The sequence below is a fragment of the Sminthopsis crassicaudata genome, chromosome 2 (assembly GCF_048593235.1).
Source record: "Sminthopsis crassicaudata isolate SCR6 chromosome 2, ASM4859323v1, whole genome shotgun sequence".
NCBI lineage: Eukaryota > Metazoa > Chordata > Mammalia > Dasyuromorphia > Dasyuridae > Sminthopsis > Sminthopsis crassicaudata.
This window is the reverse complement of record NC_133618.1, coordinates 106,218,147-106,241,923: the sequence shown is the minus strand read 5'-3', so window position 1 is coordinate 106,241,923 and position 23,777 is coordinate 106,218,147. Positions and strand designations below refer to the sequence as shown.

At 34.0% G+C, this 23,777-nt stretch overlaps 1 pseudogene; it reads right to left on the bottom strand.

Annotated features, from left to right (window-relative positions):
• Nucleotides 1-13,884: 13,884 nt before the first annotated feature.
• LOC141552667 (vesicle-associated membrane protein 3 pseudogene) overlaps nt 13,885-23,777 on the bottom strand; it is a 156,679-nt pseudogene continuing 146,786 nt past the window's right edge.

Below are 23,777 nucleotides of genomic sequence, written 5' to 3'. Positions count from 1 at the left end.
TCATTACACACCTGTCAGATTGGCTAAGATGACAGGAACAAATAATGATGAATGTTGGAGAGGATGTGGGAAAACTGGGACACTGATGCATTGTTGGTGGAGTTGTGAAAGAATCCAACCATTCTGGAGAGAAATCTGGAATTATACCCCAAAAGTTATCAAAATGTGCATACCCTTTGACCCAGCAGTGCTACTACTGGGCTTATATCCCAAGGAGATACAAAAGAAGGGAAAGGGACCTGTATGTGCCAAAATGTTTGTGGAAGCCCTTTTCATAGTGGCTAGAAACTGGAAAATGAATGGATGTCCATCAATTGGAGAATGGTTGGGTAAATTATGGTATATGAATGTTATGGAATGTTATTGTTCTGTAAGAAATGATCAATAGGAGGAATACAGAGAGGCTTGGAGAGACTTACATCAACTGATGCTGAGTGAAACGAGCAGAACTAGGGGATCATTATACACTTTAACAATGATACTGTATGAGGATGTATTCTGATGGAAGTGGATATCTTCAACATAGAGAAGAGCTAATCCAATTCCAATTAATCAATGATGGACAGAATCAGCTACATCCAGAAAAGGAACACTGGGAAATGAATGTAAACTGTGAGCATTGGGTTTTTTTGTTTTTGTTTTGTTTTGTTTTGTTTTGTTTCTCTTCCCAGATTATTTTTACCTTGCGAATATAATCCTTCCTTTGAAACAACAATAACAAAATTCGATTCTGCACATATATATTGTACCTAGGATATACTATAAGATATTTAACATGTATGGGAATGCCTGCCATCTAGGGGAGGGGGTGGAGGGAAGGAGGGGAAAAACTTGCAACAGAAGGGAGTGCAAGGGATAATGTTTAAAAAAAAATTACCTATGCATATGTAGTGTCAAAGAAAATGTTATAATTATAAAAATTAATAAAAACAAAATTAAAAAAAGAAAAGAAAACATAAAAGCTTTAATAAAAATATTTCACAGTTGATAGTGTTAGAGTATTTCTCTTACTATGTGTACTATTCTGGCTATGCTTGCTTCACTTTGCATTTATTCATATACATCTTTCTAGGTTTTTTTTCTGCCAATCTGCTTATCATTTTTAGCACAATAATATTCCATTATAATAACTTAGTACAACGTCCTTACCCATTCCCTAATTGACAGGAGACCTCTTAATTTTCAATTCTTTGTAGTCCATAAATAAAGATGCTCCAAATATTTTTGTACATATGGGTTCTTTTCTTTTTTTCTTTAATCTTTTTAAGATACAGACATAGTAGTAGGATTGCTGTGTCAACAGGTATAAATAATTCTAAAGCTGTTTAGGTATAGGTGTGACACAATTTAGGACTCCAACAATAATGCAGTGGTGCTCAAATTTTTACACATTCCATTTAACATTTATTGTTTTCCTTTTCTGTCATTTTAGTCATTATGATAAATAAGAGGTGTTAACATAGAGGTCTTTACTTCACACTTCTCAAATCATTGGTGATTTACCACATTTCTTTTCAAATATTACTACAGATAACTTTGATTTCTTTATCTAAAAATCACCTACTAATATCCTTTGACCATTTGTCAAGTGGGGACTAAATTATTTTATGTTTGTCTCAATTTCCTGTAAATTTGAGATGTGAGCCATTTATCAGAGAAACTTGCCATAATTTTGTCCCCACTTACCTTCTATTTTTCTGCACTCATTTTGTTTACACAAAACTTTTTGAATTTCATGGAATAGAAATTATGTTCTCTATCTCTTGTTTGGTCCTAAATGGTCACCTTATCCATATATCTGACAGATAAAATTTCCCATAATCCCATAATATATATTTGATGTCACTCTTTATGTCTAAATCACGTATTAATTTTGGCTTTATATTGAGATGCCTAGTCTAGCGTTACTTTCCCTCAAATTCTTTCTATTTTTCCCAGAAATCTTTGTCAAATAGTAAGTTTTGGCTTCTAAATCTTAGATGCTTGGATTAATCAAATACGAAAGTGACTTGGTAATTTTCTCTTTTGTATTTTTTAACTAATGTATTTCACTGACTCACCATTCTACTTCTTAATTAATACCAGATTGCTTTGAGATTACTACTATAATTTGAAATCTGGTATTGCTAGGCTTTCTTCACATTCTCCCTATCCCCATTCCCATGGATTCCCTCCATAGTTTTGATAATGTTTTTATTCCAGATAAATTTTGGTATTATTTTTCTTGACCAATAAGATAATTATTTGATACTTTTATTCTTATGACAATGAATAAATTAATTCAGACAGAATTTTCATTTTATACTATTATTTTGACCTATCCAAGGACAATTGATATTTATCTAAATATGTATCTCTATTCTATGAAGAAGTTTGTAATTCCTGAGATTGTCATGGCAGGTGGAATTCCAAATATTATATTTTGTCTGCAGTTATTTTGAGAGGAATTTCTCTTTCTATCTATTTCATTTAGGTTTTTTTTTTTGATACTATAAAGAAGTGTGGCTTTGTTTTATATTCTGCAACTCTGGTAAACTGTCAACTTTTTCAAATAATTTAAGTTGCATAAATATGATTCTCTAAGCATACCATCAAATAATCTGTAAAGAGTGATAGCTCTTTTCATCTGCTTATTTATTCCTTTTTTTCTCCTTTTATTATGATATTGACTTGTTGATGTAACAATCATCCTTCATGTACTCCTGGACATATTGAGAAAGCTATTAGTTTATCCCTATAATAGATAAAACTTATTTGACTGTAGATAAATGCTATATATTATTTAAAGAAAATCTTGCTTATTTAGTTTTTGTTTTCTAGTGGTTTTTATTCTATATATTTTATTTTTGCATAACTTGTAAAACAATTTTTACCTTTTTAAAACTTTGAGTTTCAGATTCTTTACCTTCTTCCCTCCCCTCCCCCTTTGTGAAGACACATGTGAAGCTATGCAAAACATTCTATACAAGTCATGTTAAAAGCAACTTAATGAATAGTCTCAAGAACCCCTTTAGCTTCTACTAAAATGTTTTAATAGTTCTATAATCTTAACTATTTCTGCAGACCCAAATTAGCGAGTCTTAAAGCCATGGAAATATTTTTTTCTTTTCTTTTTGATGAAGTGGTTAAAAAGTTTTCCTTTTCCAGACCTAATCCTTCCTCTCTCCAGCTAAAAAAATATTTGCATAAGTCCAATTTCTATTCTAATAAATCCAACTACAAAACAAGTGATTTGAAATCTCAAATGGCCAGGTCTTTTCCTTTATAATTGGATTGACTGGGAGAAACACAGAATACAGAAACTCTGGCTTACTTGCACACACAAAAATACATAAACTATATTTTTAAATTCCACTTCCTTCTGTTTAGTACAGAGTTTTCTCTAGTCTTCTAGGGCCTCACTTCTTTATTCCTTCCTTGCATCTATTCCTGGGAGTGTCCTTCCAATTCCTTCCTGGGCATTCCTCCCCTTTCGCTCATTCTAGAACCTATTCCTCCCATCTGCAAATCCAGCAAACTTTGGTGTAGCTCAAAGCTGCCTGCTCAAGACTTCCACATGGATTTCTGCTAGAAGATTTCTGCAAGGCTGGCACTGCCCAAAGCTACTCACTTTGTTTTTCCACTAGAAAAGAATGTCCCCAACCAAAACAGGGTGTTTCTTACCTTTGTTTGACATATCAACTTGCATGATTTGCTGCCCAGCTCTCTTCTTATTAAGATTCTTCAGGCTACCTCAAGGCTCATGGTTTGAGGTTGCATATTTGAAAGGAATGGGGTTCAACCTCCTGGACCACTGAAATCAATTGAAGTGCTTTTCCCAAAGGCTCTTAGCCTACTCCATCCAAAGTCTATGAACCAAATCCTATGTTGAGTGCCAAAATTGTTAGAAGTACACTCATGATACTGAAAGTCAGATATTGAGAAAAAAATTATTAAAGGATCTTAAGGAATTGTCTTAATGTTTCTGCCCAGAAGCAGATGCTGCTCCTCTTCAAGAAGAGAGAACAATGAATGCAGAAGTGGGAAAACCTTCATATTTTCTAGTGTGGTGCACTCCCTCCCTTCAAAGAATGGATTATTCTATTTCTTCCAGGTTATAATCTTTCTGATACAGTTACCACATATTTCTACTTAATATGTATAAAACATGTCTGCCCCCCATCATACATTCCATGTTCAAAAATGGCAGAAAATTCCTCCTTTGGGAGTGTGTTGCTTAATATTCAATTAGCCTATTAGCTTAATAAGCAGGTGCAATAGTGATTTGGTCAAGTCCAATCACTGACCCAATTAGTTTGGGCTAGAACAACTTTTGTAATTTTCTCAAAACCACAAGATTCTTTATGATTGGCTAAATCCGCTTTTGCCTTCAAAAAGAACTCTGACTATGGATAGTTTATTATAGAGAAAGATAAAAACGGATTTCAAACCCTGAGGATACTAAGAGTAGACTGATGCCAGATGAAGCCCTGAAAGGTGATATGAATTGGAATTCACAAGGGATCTTAAAAGAGAGTTCAAAGAAAAATGGGGAAAGAAAACAAGAACTTTGCAAGAGTGTTTAGAAAAGGAAACACAGACATTATCTGAAGAAAACTCCATATAAAATAGATTTAGCAAAATGAAAGAAAAAGCATATGACTCCTTAAAATAGATTTGGCAAAATGAAAAAGAAAACTCCTTAAAAAACAGAATTTGTGCAATGGAAAAAATGCAATGAACAAAACACTTCATATAAAAGTTCAATTGTCCAAATACAAAAGGAGATAAAAAAACTAACTGAAGAAAATAATTCACTAAAAACTAGAATTGAACAAATGGAAGCAAATGAATCAATGAGACTTCAAGAATCAAACAAAACAAAAAAAATGAAAAAAAAATGGAAGAAAACATAAAACATCTCATTAGAAAAACAACTTACTTGGAAAATAGATCTAGAAGAGACCATCTAATGATTATTAGACTTCCTGAAAACTATGATGAATAAAAGAGCCTAGACATTATTTTACAGAATTCCATCAAGGAAAACTGCCCTGATATCCTAGAATCAGAAGGTAAAATAGCCATGGAAAGAATTCACCAATCACCTCCTAAAAGAGAACTCACACTGAAAACTCCAAGGATTATTATAGCTAACTTTCTGAATTATAGGACTAAGAAAAAATATTGCAAGCATCCAGAAAAAAACAATTCAAATACTGAGGAGTCACAATCAGGATTACCGAGGACCTAGCCACTGCCACTTTAAAAGATCGAAGGGCTTGGAATCTGACATATCAAAAGACAAAGCAACTTGGAATAAGCCAAAAATAAACTCTCCAGCTAAATTGAGTATTATTTTTCAGGGAAGAAAATGCACATTGAATAATAAAGGTGAATTTCATTCATTTATTTATGGTGAAAGACAGAGCTGAATAGAAAAAAAAAATTGACCTGCAAATACAGAACTCAAAAGAAGCATAAAACAGTAAAAAGGAAAGAACTCTTGAGAACTATAACTCTGTTATGGGTATAGAGAATGCAAGTATAATGTGATTTTACTGTGGTAATATAAAAAAAGAAACTAGAGGTGGAAAGGGGACTGTACTAGAAAAAGAGGAAAATGGAGGCAAAATGAGGGAAATTATATCTCAAGAAGATGAAAAGAAGCCCTATTATAATTGAGGGAGAAAAAAGAGGAGTGGTGAACATTGTGTGAATCTTACTCTCATCAGATTTGGTTCAAAGAGAAAATATTATATATCTTTGATTCCACAGAGAAACTTGTCTTATTTTAAAGGAAAGGGAAATGGGAAAGGAAAGGAGGAGATTAATAGAGGGAAAAATAGAAGTAGTAAGGGGAAAGTATTAGAAAGGAGGTGATGTAAAAAGGGAGGGCTGTGTGAAGGAAGTAATGGTCAGAATCAAAATACTGGGGAGGAGTGAAAGGGGGGAAGGAAAGAGAAAAAAAAATGGGGAAAATAAGAAAGTGGGAAATGCAAAATTAATTATTTTAATTGTGAATGTGAACGGGATACACTCTTCCACAAAACAAAATTGGACATAGAATCTGATACAATTATTCATTGTATGTCAGGAAATTAATTTTTTTTCTATTCAGCAAAAACAAAATAGTATCTATGATTCAATTATCTAGGGACTGCTGATTTAGAATTACAATACTCTTAGATTTTCACATCTAATTCATCTTTTATGGCTTTGGTTCATTTAAGTGCTCCTGAAAAGGTAAACAGCTATCAATCAATCAGCAATCAATACTGATTTATTAAGTTTCTACTCTGGGCCAATTGCTGTGGATACACAAAACGATTATAAGAATCTTATAATTAAATAGTTAGTGAAAATTCAGTCAATTTTCTTGTAAATTTTTCTTGTCTCAGAAAGATCTGACAAAATTAAGGGATTATAAATAGGTACCTGTGAATTTCATTTATTTGGGTACTCATTACCTTCCATTGTTTAAACAGTCAGTTGTGCAAAGTATTTGAGCTGAGAAAAATAACTGTGAAGGCAGCTTTTTATCCTATGGATAAAGTATCTGCCATATGTTAGCAATAACAAAGGCTTCTATGAAGAAAAACAATTAAGTGGAAAATCAAAAATACCCTAACCCTCAAAAAGCTTACATTCCATTCTGAAATGTGAAAAATACACAAAAAGTAAGCTAGCCATTTGGAATTACATTGAGGACATGCAATGATGATTTTATTACATTTCCAACTTTTATATTAAAATAAACTACACATTTTAGACTTTTAATTATTATTTGTTGAAAGACTTCTTAAAGAATTGAAATTTAAGTATTCCTCAAAAAATCAAGCAAATTTTATGGTGAATTTATTCTGGTTCTTCTCATGTTAATAATATATTTATTCAAGCCCTCTAATTAGATAGTATATGAGTAGATACAAAGTAAATACTATCAGACATGGTTAGAAATTTAAGGTAACACTAAGACTAACATACTCAGAAAGTTTTTAAAAATTGGAGGATAATAAATTGGAATTTGAAGGATGGGAATGATTTGGTTAATTAAAGGAAAGAAGGAAAGATAATCCAGAATGGAGGAATGAATGATGTGAATTAATAATCAGAATATATATGTATGTATGTGTGTGTGCATGTATGTGTATGTATACATACACACACACACAGTTCTTAGCTGATGACTTTCCCTTTATCAAGTATTCAAGTTTCTCAACTAGTTAGAAGACCTCTTTCATCAAAAATGTCATCCCTTCAATTACTCATTCAATTATGCAGAAAATCTCTTTACAAAGTTCTATGAGTTAGACTAGAGTCAGGTAGGGAATATCTGGGTGTATTATGTATCCCTCACAAGGAAAAGCAAATATGAACATGCTCAAAGTATAGTGGCCCTTTCTGGCTAATTTCTCATCATCTCCATTATATTAGCATTTTCTGATAGAGCCCAAGAATGTATATAATCTCCATTCTCCAAGAATAACACTTTATCCTACTTCCAGTGAAAAGAGTCAGGTTATATATTGATGGAATTCTGAACTTTAGTGAATGAACAAAATGCTGTCACGCTCATGTCTTCACAAATGACTTTTTGTTTGATTCTTATTTTTTTATTTTTATTTTTTTGGAGGCAGTCAATTTTAACTGAGTGTCGAATGTCATACAACTAGCAAATGTCTGAGGTTACATTTGAATTCAGGTTCTCCTGAATCCAAAGTTGGTATTTCATCCACTATACTACCTAGCTGTCCCTAAATCATATAACTCTTTTACCATATCGGTGGATTAAGAGGCTTATACTCCATTTAAGAACTGAATGTCATTTTTTTTTTTTTTGCAATCTCATTACTCATATGAGGACTGTGTTTACTTTTGGATGGTAAATAAGGGAAAATTATGTTAGTACACTTCTCCTTCCTATTCAAACAATCATAAAATATCCATTCTTAGTTATAATTTAACTAAAGTCAGAGTTTAAAATACTCTCTAGTAGATGTGAGTCCTAAAAGAAATATGTGCCTTGTTGAGAATAACTAGATAATGTTTGTATTGCAAATAACTTAATCCTACAGTGGTCAGATGTTTTATTTAAAAAAAAAATAGATCAAGTAGATCAGATAGAAAGAGAGAAGACATTCCAGAAAGCAAGTAGCAAAGCCTGAGGAAATGCAAAAACACTCAATTATGGAAACTAAAAATCATATTTTGGAGATAAGGAATATCTTATCTTAAAATAACTTATCTTAAAAAATACTGTGGATGTTGTTTAGTTGTTTCAGTCATCCCATTTAAGATTTTTTTGCCAGAGAGACTAAAGATACTTGCCAAAAATACTAAAGTGGTTTGCTTTTCCTTCTTCAGTTTATTTTATAAATGAGGAAACTGAGACAAAGCATAGTTAAGTAACTTGCCCAGGGTCAAACAGCTAGTCAATGTTTGTAAGTGGATTTTAACTTAAGTCTTCCTGACTTCAGGTCCAACACTCCATCTACTATACTACCTAGCTAGTATTTACAAAGCACTTTAAGATTTGCAAAGTGCTTTATATATATAATTTGATCTTCACTACACTGTGAGGTAGGTGTTATTTTTATTCTCACTTAAATAATTATTGTCTGAGGTAGCATTTGAACTCAATTCTTTCTGGCTCCAAATCCAGCATTCTGCCTGATGTTCCACATTTCCTCATTGGTCAGTAAGCTTTATAAGAGCTAGAATGACTAGGGAATTTCTCTAAGAAGCTTGATCATGAAAAAAATCTCATTGTAGAATGTTATTCAGTCTCTTTTGATATCCCTCATTGTGAAAGTCATTTAGAAATACAGTGTCAAAAAATGATTCCAAAATGATTACAAATTTGTAATGTCAACTAGAAAAGTAAAATAATGTCTTGCTTGGTTTCCTTATCTTTCCTAGTGTCAACACAGTAGTTTTTCCCCAGAGCAATCTACGCATTAAAAATCAGGGAAGGATAGAAGAAGCTTATTCGGTAATGAACAAATCCATCTTACAAAAGCCTCCAGAAATTATTTCAAGCCATACTTCTTTGCCTTCTTAGGATGGATGATTTCTATCTAAATCAAGTAATGATATGTCCTCAGAATTGATTTTGTGATGAATCCAAATGCCTTCCCCAAAATCAGATCTAATGAAGCCCCAAAATATTTCTTGGCAGAAAATCCTTCAAAGAGAATTCCCAGAAAATTCAATAAAAAATTATCTACTAAATGCTTACTATTTACAAAGAATTCTGACACTGTCTGATAAATCAGCTCTCTTATCATTAATGGAACTTACAGTCTGGAAAGGAACTAAGGAACAAATATCATTTGTAAGGGTTCTTTAAATGGGCCAACACAGTGAAATAGGAGGTTTGAGTGGCCTGGAAGTGATTTTCTGTGGCCAGGGATTGCCCCATGGGCAGGACTCTTGTCATATTGAGATAGCTTCTTAACAGGAGACAGCTCCCTCTCTGACTGGCTGTGTATGTAACCTCACAGCAGGAGGTTGTTCTCTTTATCCTGGGGTAGCTTAGCTGAGTGGATGGATAGCCAAGAGAGGTAAGGAGCTTGATAGTGAACAAATGGGTCTCCAGACCACGTGTTCACTAGGGAGTTAACAAGTCAGGGATTATGTGAGCATGTATAACAAAGGCTTTAAGTTTGCACATGGCTGTTCTTAAGTATGCTATTGGTTATTAAACTACTATTCAAGAAATTGTAGGCAGAGGTCTCTGAAGGTTTCAGAGGAGGCAAGCCATGTAGAATTAGTTCACACTGCAAAGGTCAATGGTCAGAGATATTCTGACGCCCTGGGAATTAGGAGAGACTGGCAATGTGAAATATCAGATAACACCTGACTGCTCAGTGTTAAGTAATAAAACAATATTTTACAATAGTTAACTAAAATTTTAGCCATAATAAAAAGAAAAAAATAAATGTTTAGATAATAAAATGAATGTTTTCAAATAAAAAGCCATGACTAGATCCTGCTTCTGTATCTGGTTCCTATTTGATAGAAATTATTATAAGTTTGAGGTGGAAAGGACTTTAGATATTCTACAACTTAATTCTGTTTTTACCAGTAAGAAAACTGAGATCCAGGTACAATTGTACAGCTTCTCCACTATAACATAGAAAAGGCAGAATCAGGCTTTAATATAAAATCATTAGTGTCTATAATAGTTAGGTGACCCAGTGGGTAGAATATTGGGACTAGTGTCGGGAAGACCAGATTTGAGTCTGGGCTCCCGTACTTACTAGTTGGGTAATTCTGTGCAAATCATTTAATCTCTTTCTCTGGTTCCTCAACTATAAAATGAGGATAATGATATCATCTACTCCCAGGATGACTGTATGGATTGAATGACATACTATTTATAAATCACTTTGTATAGTATTTGACATATAATACCTGATATAATAGGTATATAATAAGTCCTTTCTTTTTTTCCTTCCTTTCTTCTCCAGTGAAATTTCCTACTGTAATAGAGCATGTAACAGCAAAAAGATCACATGCAAGGATGTTGATTTGCAAGGAAGTTGGCAAACTTTACTATTAGTCAAAGTTAAAGAAAAGAAGGGGTCACTATTATACTCATTTGACAGCTACTATAGAAAAACAAGTTTGATGACTTTGTAAAAATTCAAAGTTGGAAGTGATCTCAAAGACTATTTAATTCAATGACTACTTGATTCTTACCAATGATATCTTTAAAAAATATTCAATGAATGGATATAGTGGGAGAAGACTAGTAATTCAAAAATCTGCCCATTAGTGTTAATAATAATAAAGGAGGAAGAGGAGAACAACAGCAATAAGAAGTAGTAGTAGTAGAAGAAGAATAACAAGTAGTAGTAGTAGTATTAGTAGTAGTAGAAGAAGAATAACAAAAAGTAGTAGCAGTAGTAGTAGAAGAAGAAGAAGAAGAAGGAGGAGGAGGAAGAGGAGAAGGAAGAGGAAGAAGAAGAAGAGGAGAAGGAGGAGGAGGAGAAGAAGAAGAAAAGAAGGAAGAACAACAAACAGTTAATATTTATATAATGCCTAGTCTGTGGCAGGCACTATTATTTGTGTTTAAAAATATTATTTCATTTGCTTCTCACAACTAACCTGGAAAGTAAGTACTATTATTATCTTTAATTTTTGATTGAGGAAATTGAGGCAGAAAGAAATTAAGCAGTTTGTCCAGAGTTAGCTAGGAAGTGTCTAACATCAAATATGAATTCAGGCCTTATGGACTCAAGGAATAAGAGTTCTATCTACTGTTCCACCTATCTGTTTTCTAATTAGCTCAAGTTGCTAAGAACATTTCTCCTTATATGCAACCCAAATTTGTTTCCATGCAACTTTCTTCCAATATTACTGATTCAGGTCTCTAAAACTGAGGAGGACAAGGTAGTTCCTTCTTCCATATGAAAGCCTTTTAAATAGTTGAATAAAGTTTCCTTTCTGCAAGTTCTGATTTTAAACACCTACAATCAAAAGGGCACAGAGAACCACATGCTTAGAAGGAAAGTGCTGGTATCCAAAGCTCTTGACATAGGTAAATCGGCCTCTCTGTAAAAATACCCTATGGGATATTACAACTTCATCTCTGATCTTCATCACAATAGGATGCAGCTTTACCAAAATAAGAAGTTATTCATTTAATATAATAATTATGAAAATAATAATATAAAATAAAATATTACTTCACTAAACCAACCTAAATGTCAAGGAGTCTATATTCTTATTCCTTTCTAAGATTCTTCTTAGGAAGCTGGGGATTAGGCTAGACTAAAGTAATTTGAATTCTATATGCCTTATGGCCCAGTGCTTGTCACATAGTAAGTGCTTTATAAATCTTTGTGGACTGTTGAATAATAGTTGTACCAGAGCCAGCTAAATGGATAGTAATAGCTTTACCCCTCAAATCTATATATTAACCCATGTAAGATATCTATTACAAAAGCACAGTTTAACATAGATACTGTTGAATTGGGGACAATGGATTTCTAGGTTTAAACCCTATTTCAGATGTTTACTGTGAAATATTGAAAAATTTAAAAGTAAAGGTTCAGTATTGTTTTAAGGAAGGGAATGGTGGGTTACATGGGGTTGTATGGTAAGAAAAATGAAGGAACACCAAAATATTGGAGTTACACTCTGACATAACTTCTGAAAAGGTCTTGGTGAGGCTTGATAAACCAACAGCTGGTCTCCAACTAAAGCTGTGCAAAACATAGGTTGTTTTTACATAATGATAAAATATTTCAGTGATAGCAGAGGAATAGTTGTTAGAAAAACTGAACTCAATTCTCATTTAGCCATTATGCCACAAATTTTATTATGTTATGTGCAACAAACTGAATAGTAATTTCAGAACAATGAGTAACAAAATGCTGAGATCTCAATTTTACCTAACAACTCCTATGACTTTTTTTTTTTTTCTTTCTACCCACATAATCTGCAGCTGAGATAATTCTGACTCAGAAATAAATAGTATATTCTAGAAAAGTAACAAAACATGCTGGGTGAAACTGAAATAAATAATAAGAAAACAAACAAAAAATGAATAAATAACATTAGGTATTTCCAAAGTAACCTTAGAGAATCAGTTGGTTGTTGGGGAAAACAAATTTTCAATTTCCTGTGCATCTCTCCCATGTAAAAAGTTCCACTGGCCATCTCAAAGAGGCTTCCAAAAAACACAATTTAATTTAGAATTCTGATTTGGGAAATGGAGAGAGAACTGGGAGAAATAAGAAAAATGTATTACCAGCTGTAATGTAGGCCAAGAATCACCTATGATTATTAATCATGCTATTAATAATCAGTTATTAATAATCTGATTTGGTGCCACAATGTTGTTTCATGTATAATTCTTAGGAACATGCCAAACATTGGTCATACTGCAGATTACTATATAAAGTACTGTAGATAGAGAATATAGTGGAAGTGCAAAGGAGTTTACAGCTTCCACCTCAAATCTGGTTGGTTTCTTAGAGAAAAACACAAGCAGAAACACAATAATTAAAATACTTCAAAGAAAGAAAGGAAGCTCTGTAAGGCAAAGACAATATTATAATTCTCCTGGAACTTTAATTTGTTTGCTACTTTTTAAGCTATGACAAATATACCTTCATTGGAACAAATTGTGAATGTTTAGAGACATTGAATTTTATAACAAAAATAGAAATTTTGGAACTATCCGGAAGTACTCTAAAAGTAACATTTAAAATAATATTTCTGGTTAAAGTGATATATACTTATCAAGGGATGGGAAATAATGGTAGGAGAAGCAAGCATTTTGCACATTATCACAAATTACTCAGAAGTCCTCTTGCCAACATTTTAAAGATGAGTTACACCATCACATGTTATCATCATATGATATGTAATACCATGAAAAACTTTCATGTATACTAAGGATAATGGGTTATTTGGTAAAGCATCAGAAAAATACCAATAAGGCACAGCTTATTCAATGTGGCAGATTTGTGCTAAGCAGTTACTTTTCTTTCAGGAAGGCACACATTGTAACTCTGATCAACCTATATGGAAGTTTAGCATGGCACTATACAAAATGTGAGCTGGGTTACTGATACTGCTAATTTTAAGCAACTATATATATATATAATATATATATGTCATATATATATTATATATATATATAGTTGCTTAAAATTAGCAGTTAGCATATATATATATGTGTGTGTATAATGTTATGTTTATAATGTTTTATCGTATATTTATGTTATAATTTATAAATATATCCATTTTGTATAAATCAAAGTTTACATTAAACAATAAAATACTTTTGTTTTATGTATAACAGTATGCAAATTTAATAATACAGCAGGCTTAAAACAAAAGACCTGATGGTGTTTCTCAAAACAAATGTCTGTGCTTCACAAGTATTTATGAAGAACTACACCACACAAAGATGATGATGACAATCACAACAGTAATCATTATTGCTGCATTTTGCAATTCTTTCACCAGTACTTCCTCTTCAATTTGGCAAGCAGAGCCATCCAACTCAGAAAGTTTCTGATCTCTTTCTAGAACTTTGTCCCCATTGACTCTCATAATGTGAGTCAGTATATTATATATACTTGATTTTGTGCCTTCTTAAGTCGGCAATTATTGTCAGAAGTAGCACCTCTTGTCAACAAGCTGTCACATAAAACTAATTAATGTTTTAAAAACAATTAAGCAGGATACACAATTATGAAATGTGATTTCTAATTGGAGTAAAGATTAAGTTGGGAAGGGAAAAGTAAACATGTAAAATTCTCTGAAATAATAATGAAAGGTGTCACAAATCCCCAAGTGTATGTATTCAATCAAAGGAACATGGAGATAATACCTGATTGACCAAAACAAGGTCAATTGCATATAAGACATAAAGATTGCCTGAGACATATATTTGTGAGAAATACCCTTCATTAGGTTTTAAATCTTAGTGAGGCTTTTATTCAACATATTCTGGACCACTTAAAATAATCGCAGACAGTGTCTACTTTCCAAGACAGACCCAGGGACTATATCAACATAATTGCAAAACACTTTTCCGTCCAGATTTAAAACAACTGGAAAGATATTAATTGCTCATGGGAGTGTTGAGCTAATTTAATAAATATGACAATTCTACTTATAATATGCTTATTCATCCATGCCAATTAAACTATAAAGATGTTATTTTATAAAGCTAGGAGAAATATATCAAATTTAATCTCAAAGGACACAAGGTGAAGAATGTCAAAATTAATCAATGAAAAAAATATAAAGAATGTTCACCTAATAATACCAGACCTCAAGGTGTTTTACAAAGCAATAATACTTTATTTTATTTTATTTTCCTTTTTTATTTTTTTATTTTTAATTTTAATTTTTTATTAATTTTATAATTATAACTTTTTTTGACAGTACATATGCATAGATAATGTTTTACAACATTATCCCTTGTACTCCTTTCTGTTCTGAATTTTCCCCCTCCTTCCCTCCTCCCCCTCCCCTAGATGGCAGGCATTTCCATACATATTAAATATGTTATAATATATCCTAGGTACAATATATATGTGCAGAACCAATTTTGTTGTTGTTATTACAAAGGAAGAATTGGATTCAAAAGGTAAAAATAATCTGGGGAGAAAAACAAAAAATGCTAACAGCTTACACTCATTTCCCAGTGTTCCTTTTCTGGGTGTAGCTGATTCTGTCCATCATTGATCAATTGGAATTGGATTACCTATTCTCTATGTTGAAGATATCCATTTCTATCAGAATACATCCTCATACAGTATCATTGTTGAAGTGTATAATGATCTCCTAGTTCTGCTCATTTCACTCAGCATCAGTTGATATGTCTCTCCAAACCTCTCTGTATTCATCCTGCTGATCATTTCTTACAGAACAATAATATTCCATAACATTTATATACCATGATTTACCCAACCATTCTCCAATTGATGGGCATCTATTCATTTTCCAGTTTCTAGCCATCACAAAAAGGGCTGCCACAAACATTTTGGCACATACAGCTCCTTTTCCCTTCTTTTGTATCTCCTTGGGATATAAGCCCAGTACTAGCACTGCTGGATCAAAGGGTATGCTCAGTTTGATAACTTTTGGGGCATAATTCCAAATTGCTCTCCAGAATGATTGGATTCTTTCACAACTCCACCAACAATGCATCAGTGTCCCTGTTTTTTCACATCCCTTCCAACATTCACCATTATTTGTTCGTGTCATCTTAGCCAATCTGACAGGTGTGTAGTGGTATCCCAGAGTTGTCTTAATTTGCATTTTTCTGTTCAATAGTGATTTGGAACACTCTTTCATATGAGTGGAAATAGTTTTCTTTTCATCATCTGAAAATTGTCTGTTCATATCCTTTGACCATTTATCAATTGGAGAATGGCTTGATTTCTTATAAAGTCAATTCTCTGTATATTTTGGAGATGAGGTCTTTATCAGAACCTTTAACTATAAAAATGTTTTCCCAATTTGTTACTTCCCTTCTAATCTTGTTTGCATTAGTTTTGTTTGTACAAAAGCAATAATACTTTAAAAAAAAATCTAATGCTGGCTAAGAATTAGAGTAGTTGATCAGTGGAATAGATTAGGTGCATAATACCCAATAGTAAATGAGCATAGTAATTTAGTGATTAATCAATCCCTAATGACAGAAAAAAAAATGACTGGTCCTAAAGCCTTCATCAACAAAGAAAAAGTCTCAGACTCTGAGTTGGATATTCATGCAATGACAGCACATTTTACATATTGAAGTTGTAATGAGACCCTTCTATGCTGTGATAATTTGTGTTGTATGGTATGCAATGCAACCTGTCCAGAAAACTTTCCAGTGGTTTGTTCTACTTGAACTCCTGTCATCGACAAATTCCATAGAATTCAAAATATTAACTAGTTTGCTACCATCAGATTTGAGACTAAAAAATGAATATTTCTGGGACCCAGAGACCTGTCAGGTTCTGAACCCATGCAGTTGCAAAAGAAATCATCAATTATGCCCTGTAGTGTGTTTTCTAGAGCCCCCACCTGGGGTGCCAAAATATACCACCTGAACTAACTCTAAGGAGGATCTCAGGACCAGCCTAAGTCCTTGGTCTTGGTAGAGATCAATCAATCAGGGATCAATCAGGGATCCCCATGAATGGTCAGAAATGGAGTCTGTTTATTCCAAATTCTCTCAGCCTTTTATACCCTAATTCCTTTATATAACCAAAGCAACACTGTGCATGTGCTAATTATATACTGTACAAGCCAGACCACATAAACAGCTTGATATTATATGTAGATGACTCTTTGCCACTTGGTATCACTCTGATTCACTCACAACACAGGTAGTCACTGCCTCCTGACTTCTCAGGAAAGTTGATAGCTCTTAGGGAAAATGGGGAGCCAAACCAGACATTGTCAGCAGGTTCCCTCAGGGCTGAAGGCTCACCCAGAGTTCCCCCACTATTGTGGTCCTCTACAATGCCTCTTTAGAGAAACACTCATAAGCCCACTATTAGACCCCAACTGAGAAAGAGACCTGGGATACTCTCACCCCTTTGTAAGTTGACCCCAGAGAATTATTGATATTGCACCTGTAGCAAAAGTCAAAAGCAGACCAATCTTCAGCTCCACCTCTAAGCCAAAAAAATAGTTTATTAATGACACAAAGCACCTGATTCTCTAACTCTTCCCCATAAAATTTAACTTCGTGCTTTTGGTTCTTTACTAACTTATTTTGGAACTCAGCCTGATATTACTAGTGCCCCTTGGAGACAAACTGGATTTGCCAATTCTTTTGCATATTGGTGACATCAATCTGGGGATGCTAACATTGTTGCAGAGTTTTCCACATCAATAATATGACTTTGGTTTTGTTGATTAAAGCACCTCTGGCAACAATTGCCAATTAAGCTGATTAAACTGAATTTTGACCAATTTAGGATTTATGGCAAATATTAAGTCTATAATAAAAGACTGGAGGTGGAAGATTTGACTAGTGCAAAGCAGAAACTTTCCAAGCTAGCTTTTCATCATGATTCTCATCCTCTTTCTTTTAATTGGATGGCATTGCAGCCTGTTCTAAAGTTGAACTGTATGCTCTACTCAGAATGCTATTCATCTTGATCTTCCAGTTTAATCCCCCTTTCCTGCCTAATTAAATGGATCTCCTTCCTCAGACTTTTCTTATATCAAGGCTTTCTTTGTTCTCTCCCCATCTCTGTAGTTAGAGGCCTGACACCTCCCTCCAGGGTGTTCTGTAACCTAACAGCCATCAGCTTTTAGAAAAATATCCTCTGGTGCAATAATTTTTCTTATAGATTGCTATTTCTTAGTTTCTTGCAAACTTAACTCCCTTTTATGTTTTGAATATTTTATTTATTTTTAATTAATAATATTTTCCCAGTGGTATGTAAAGATAATTTTCAACATTTATCTTTGTAAGATTTTGAGCTCCAATGTATTTCTCCTCCCTCCTTTTTCTTCTCCCACCCCAAGATAGCAAGCAAAGTAATATAAGTTATACTTCTAAAATCATGTTAAACATACATTCAGGAGTATTTTGAAACATGGCAAAGTAGGTTGGTAAATTTCAAGCTCTTCAGATTTCTCCCACAAATAAAATTGTAGTGTTCTGGTTAGTTTTCTGTAGGTTTTGGGACCAGCCTTTGTTTCAGCTGAGTAATCACCATGAGAATAGCCAGATGATAAAATCCAAAAGTCTTTATTGTCTCCTTGGCTGGGGCCTAGGCTAGCTTTCTAGAGGTCCTCAGGAACATATCTTGGTTTCTGTGGGGGAGGCTGGAGGACCACTACAAAGATCTCTGTCTTGAAATGTCCCTGAGTCCAGGAGCTTGTGCTCCAGCCTCCAGTCCTCTGTCTTCCCTGAGTCTGTTCCAGTCCTGTTTGATCCCCCTCTAGGTCTGACTCTGGCCTCTTAAATATATTATTACAATTAAATTCATGCATCATACTGAGTATAAGTCAATTATTATCTTACTGAGTAACCATTATTTGTTGTAAGATTAATTCAATCATACTGAACTGGAGAACTATCATGCTAAACTAGATAAACATTGTCTTATCAATTCCACTGAGTTAGCCCCTTGTAAGAATCCTTATTTCAAGTAAAAAGTCTGGCCCATTACATAAAATAAATTTGTACCTCAAAGTGAACATATTCTAAAAATCAGGAAGACGTGGAGCAGAAGAGGAGTCTTCCAGGTACAACCCAAAAAGATGTGAAGAAAGACCCCAGACCGGGATAAACCAATGTGAAGTGCAAAATAGATTAGCTTCATAGAAATGTCAAGTGGGACCCCCTTGGTTGGGAGCCTCAACAGGAAGACAAAAAGTTTTATCTTCCAGACTGCTTGAGGAATGCGGATTTGAGTCTGGGAAGACTGAGGAAATCTCAGCTGTTTAGAAATGTCAGAATATACTGTGCTGCAGAGCCATCACCTGGATGTAAAAGATCCAGTACACTAGTAGTGGAAAGGCAGTAGGACAAGAATGGGAGCATTTGTTTGAGAGTAAAGCTCTTAGTTTGGGGTTCAAGATCAGAGGGAAGAGCTGAAGTGAAGCCAGAAGCACCACCCTCCCCATTCCATGATTAATGCTTATACTAATACCTATTATTTTAAAATGTACAAGGAAAGAAGAAAGAACTCAACCATAGAAACTTCCTGTGGGAACAGGGAAGACTGGGGTTTGTCTTCATAGCATACAAAAACAGAAACTAAAATTAGACCAGAACAATGATCTTCCAGCAATAATGGCAAAAGTTATTTTGCCTTTTGGAATATCAGATTCCAGGCCCTTCCGTCCTTTAATGTAGAGCAGCCAGATCTTGAGTGACTCTTATTTTGGCACCTCGGTATTTGAATTGTTTTTTCCTGGCTGCTTGTAATATTTTTTCCTTGGTCCAGAGAACAGCAACAATTTGTTTTGTATGAAGTCTCTGCAAAGAGAGCACACCCAGAGGAGGGTTGTCAATTAAACTTTTATGATATATACTTTATACCTCTTTACACTCATCCAATGAGTTTAAGCTAACTGCTTCCATTAATGTAGTGTGTATTTTCGTGGAAAGATGTGAACTAGATTTTTAGGAGAAAGTTTTCAGCTAACAGACTTTAACCATGTTATCTGAGGAAATATTTTTGATAAAAATGAATTGTGACTATTGAATGATTATCAATAAAGACTATTGCATTAAGCATTCAGGACCTAATGTTGGAGAAGTACAGTCTTTGAAAAGTATATCTAGAATCCTAAGAACAGTACTAGTTGCCTTTTTGTGACCCAACACAAATAGAAGCTGAGGAAAGCTTATCCTTTCCTCCTTCTTCTCTTTCCTTTTATCTCCTTCCTTTCTTCTTCTTCCTTTGCCGCAAGTAGGTCCTCCCTTCCTTGGGAATATTTTCTAGTTATATGTGAGTGTACTATCAATAAGAATATACTTTTATTCCATTATTTTTCTTTTTTGGAGTAGATTTTACAAAAATATTAGTTACTTTTTTAAAAAATGTAATGTTTGTGCTGTGAAGTTTAAAATTATGATTTCTTGAATACAGCTCTGAAAAAAAAAAAAAAACGATTAAAAAAAAGCACATTGGGGACTTCCGGCCAAGATGGCGGCATGGAGGCAGACAGCTGCTTGAGCTCCATGTTTTCTCTCAGGAATTACTTCATGACAAGCCTCGGAGTTAATGCTTGACCAGAAAGGAAACCCACAAATATTCACCAACAGAAGACATCCTTGAAATTCACCAGAGAAGGTCTGTGTTTGCTCTAGGCAGGGTCAAACAGACTGGGCTCAGATAGAGGGCAGGCAAGCCAGAGTGAGACAGGCAGCTCACACAGCTCAGACCAGAGGGGGAAGGGGTACAATCTCTGCTGTTTCTGCTAAAAGGCTTTTACCCCACTGTTGATATTCTGTCTTGGCAGCAAGCCAGGAGCAGTGGAGAGGGTGTAAACACCGGAGCTGAAGAATAAAACCCCAGAAAGCTAGCATCTCTCGGGACCATGCCATCCCCAACCGCCACCTGGAGTGACTCAGCGCATTCTTAGAGCCTCAGAGGCCAGACAAAGAGCAACCATCGCTGTTCTGTTAGTGGCTCACTGCTGCCCTCACCCCCAGTCTGTAGAGGAAGCCCATTAACACCATCCAGCCCCATCCCCTCAAAACAGACCTATTGTTTCTCTTGTCAATTTGATTTCTTCTATTCCCTCTCTGACAAAATGAACAAAAAATTCAAAAGCTTGACAGCTTCTGTATGGAGAGAGAGCAGACTTCAAATACTGAGGAGACTAAAAACAGACTGTCCCCAGAGGAATCCCCTAAGTGGGATATGATCTGCTCCTCAATATAAAAGAATCTCATAGAGGAAATCAAAAAAGGCTCTCATAAGAGAGCTAGAAGAGAAATGGGAAAAGGAAAGGAAAGCTTGGCAAGAGAGCCTGGAAAAGACATTCCACACATTTAAAGACAAAGTGGATAAAGAAAACAAATCATTGAGAAATAAAATTAGTGAATTAGAAAAGGTAAACAACTCCAAGGAAAACAGGATTAGTGAATTGGAAAAGGTAAACAACTCCAAGTAAAACAGGATTAGTGAGCAGGAAAAAGAAAACAGCTCTCTAAAAAATAAAATGGATAAAATGGAAAAAAATTCCATAGAAGAAAAAAACTCACTTAAAAAACACAATTGGATAATTACCAAAAGATATAAAAAAAGTGAGTGAAGAAAATACATCATTGAAAATTAGACTTCAACAATTAGAAATGAATGAATCAAAGAGAAACCAAGAAGTAGTCAAGCAAAACCAGAGAAATGAAACAATTGAAAAGAATGTCAAGTACCTTATTAGAAAGACAACAGACCTGGAAAACAGATCCAGGAGAGATAATTTGAGAATAATCGGACTCCCTGAAAATTGTAAGGAAAAAAAAGAACTTGGATACTATTTTCGAGGAAAATATCAAAGAGAACTGCCCAGACATTTTAGAAACAGAGGGTAAAATAGACATTGAAAAAATTCATCTATCACCTACTGAAAGGGACCCTAAAATCAAAACACCAAGAAATATAGTGGCCAAGTTCAAGAACCATCAGACAATGGAAAAAATACTGGAAGCTGCCAGAAAAAATCAATTCAGATATGGAGGAGCCACAATAAGGATAACCCAGGATCTAGCGGCATCCACATTAAAAGAAGGAAAGGCCTGGAATATGATATTCCAAAAGGCTAAGGAACTTGGTATGCAGCCAAGAATAACTTAATCAGCAAAAATGAGCATCCTTTTCCAGGGAAGAAGATGGACATTTAACGAAATAAATGAATTCCATTTATTCTTGAAGAAAAAAACAGACCTACATAAAATGTTTGATCTTCAAATACAGAACTCAAGAGATTTCTAAAAAGGTAAAAAGAAATCTTGAGAACTATACTTCTGCCATAAAAATGTGTAAAGAACATATGTATAATTTGTCCTAGAAACTAGAGGTGGAAAGGAAATTATATCATAAAAAAGTGTAAAGTGGTGGTACTACATCTCATGAAGAGGCAAAGATAACCTATTATATCTGAGAGAAAGAAAGGAGGGAGATGAATATAGTGTGTATCAATAGGCATATTCAATTTATGGTGAAACTTCTTCTACTTCATTGAAAAGTGAAAGGGAAGAAGTAAGCTAAGGGGAAGGGAATACAGAAATTGTGAGGAAAAGGGGTAAAATAAGGGGAGGAACTTTAAGGTAGAGGAGGGATACTAAAAAGGGAGGGCTGTGAAAAGCAAGTCGTGGGTGTTCACAAGTTTAATACTGGATAGGGGGGTAAGAGGGAAGGAAAGGAAAAAAGTATAAGCAGGGGTTAACAGGATGGCAAGCAATATAGAATTAGTCATTCTAACCATAAATGTGAATAGGGTAAACTCCCTCATAAAGAGGAAGCAGTTAGCAGATTGGATTAAAAGTCAGAATCCTACTATATGTTGTTTACAGGAAACACACCTGAAACAGGGTGATACATTCAAACTAAAAGTAAAAGGGTGGAGCAGAATCTACTATGCTTTAGGCAAAGCCAAAAAAGCAGGGGTAGCCATCCTCATCTCAGATCAAGCAAAAACAAAAATTGATCTAATTAAAAGAGATAAGGAAGGGCATTATATCCTGGTAAAGGGTAGCATCAATAATGAAGCAGTATCAATATTAAAAATAGACGCACTAAGTGGTGCAGAATCTAAATTCTTAAAAGAGAAATTAAGAGAGCTGCAAAAAGAAATAGACAGCAAAACTATAATAATGGGAGATCTCAACCTTGCACTCTCAGAATTAGATAAATCAAACCACAAAATAAATAAGAAAGAAAGTCAAAGAGGTAAATAGAATACTAGAAAAGTTTGATATGATAGATCTTTGGCCAAAGCTAAATGGAGACAGAAAGGAGTATACTTTCTTCTAAGCAGTTCATGGAACCTATACAAAAATTGATCATATACTAGGACATAAAAACCTCAAAACCAAATGCAGTAAGGCAGAAATATTAAATGCATCCTTTTCAGACCACAATGCAATTAAAATTACATTTAATAAAAAGTCAGGGGAAAATAGACCAAAAAATAATTGGAAACTAAATAATTTTATACTAAAGGATGATTGGGTAAAACAGCAAATCATAGACATAATTAATAACTTCCCCCAAGAAAATGACAATAATGAGACATCATTCCAAAATGTGTGGGATACAGCCAAAGCAGTAATAAGGGGAAGTTTTATATCTCTACAGGCCTACTTGCATAAAATAGAGAAAGAGAGGGCCAACAAATTGGGCTTACAACTAAAGTTGCTAGAAAAGGAACAAATTAAAACATTCCAGACAAACACAAAACTTGAAATTCTAAAAATAAAAGGTGAGATTAATAGATTAATAAAATTGAAAGTAAAAAAAAAAAAAAAAAACTATTGAATTAATTAATAAAACTAAGAGTTGGTTGATGAAAAAACCAACAAAATAGACAAACCCTTAGTAAACCTAATTAAAAAAAGGAAAGAGAAAAAGCAAATTGTTAGTCTTGAAAATGAAAAGGAGCAACTCACCACTAATGAAGAGGAAATTAGAACACTAGTTAGGAGTTACTTTGCTCAACTTTATGCCAATAAATTTGATAACTTATATGAAATGGAAGAATACCTTCAAAAATATAGCTTGCCCAGATTAAGAGAGAAAGAAATAAGTAGTCTAAATAGTCCCATCTCAGAAAAAGAAATAGACCAAGCTATTAACCAA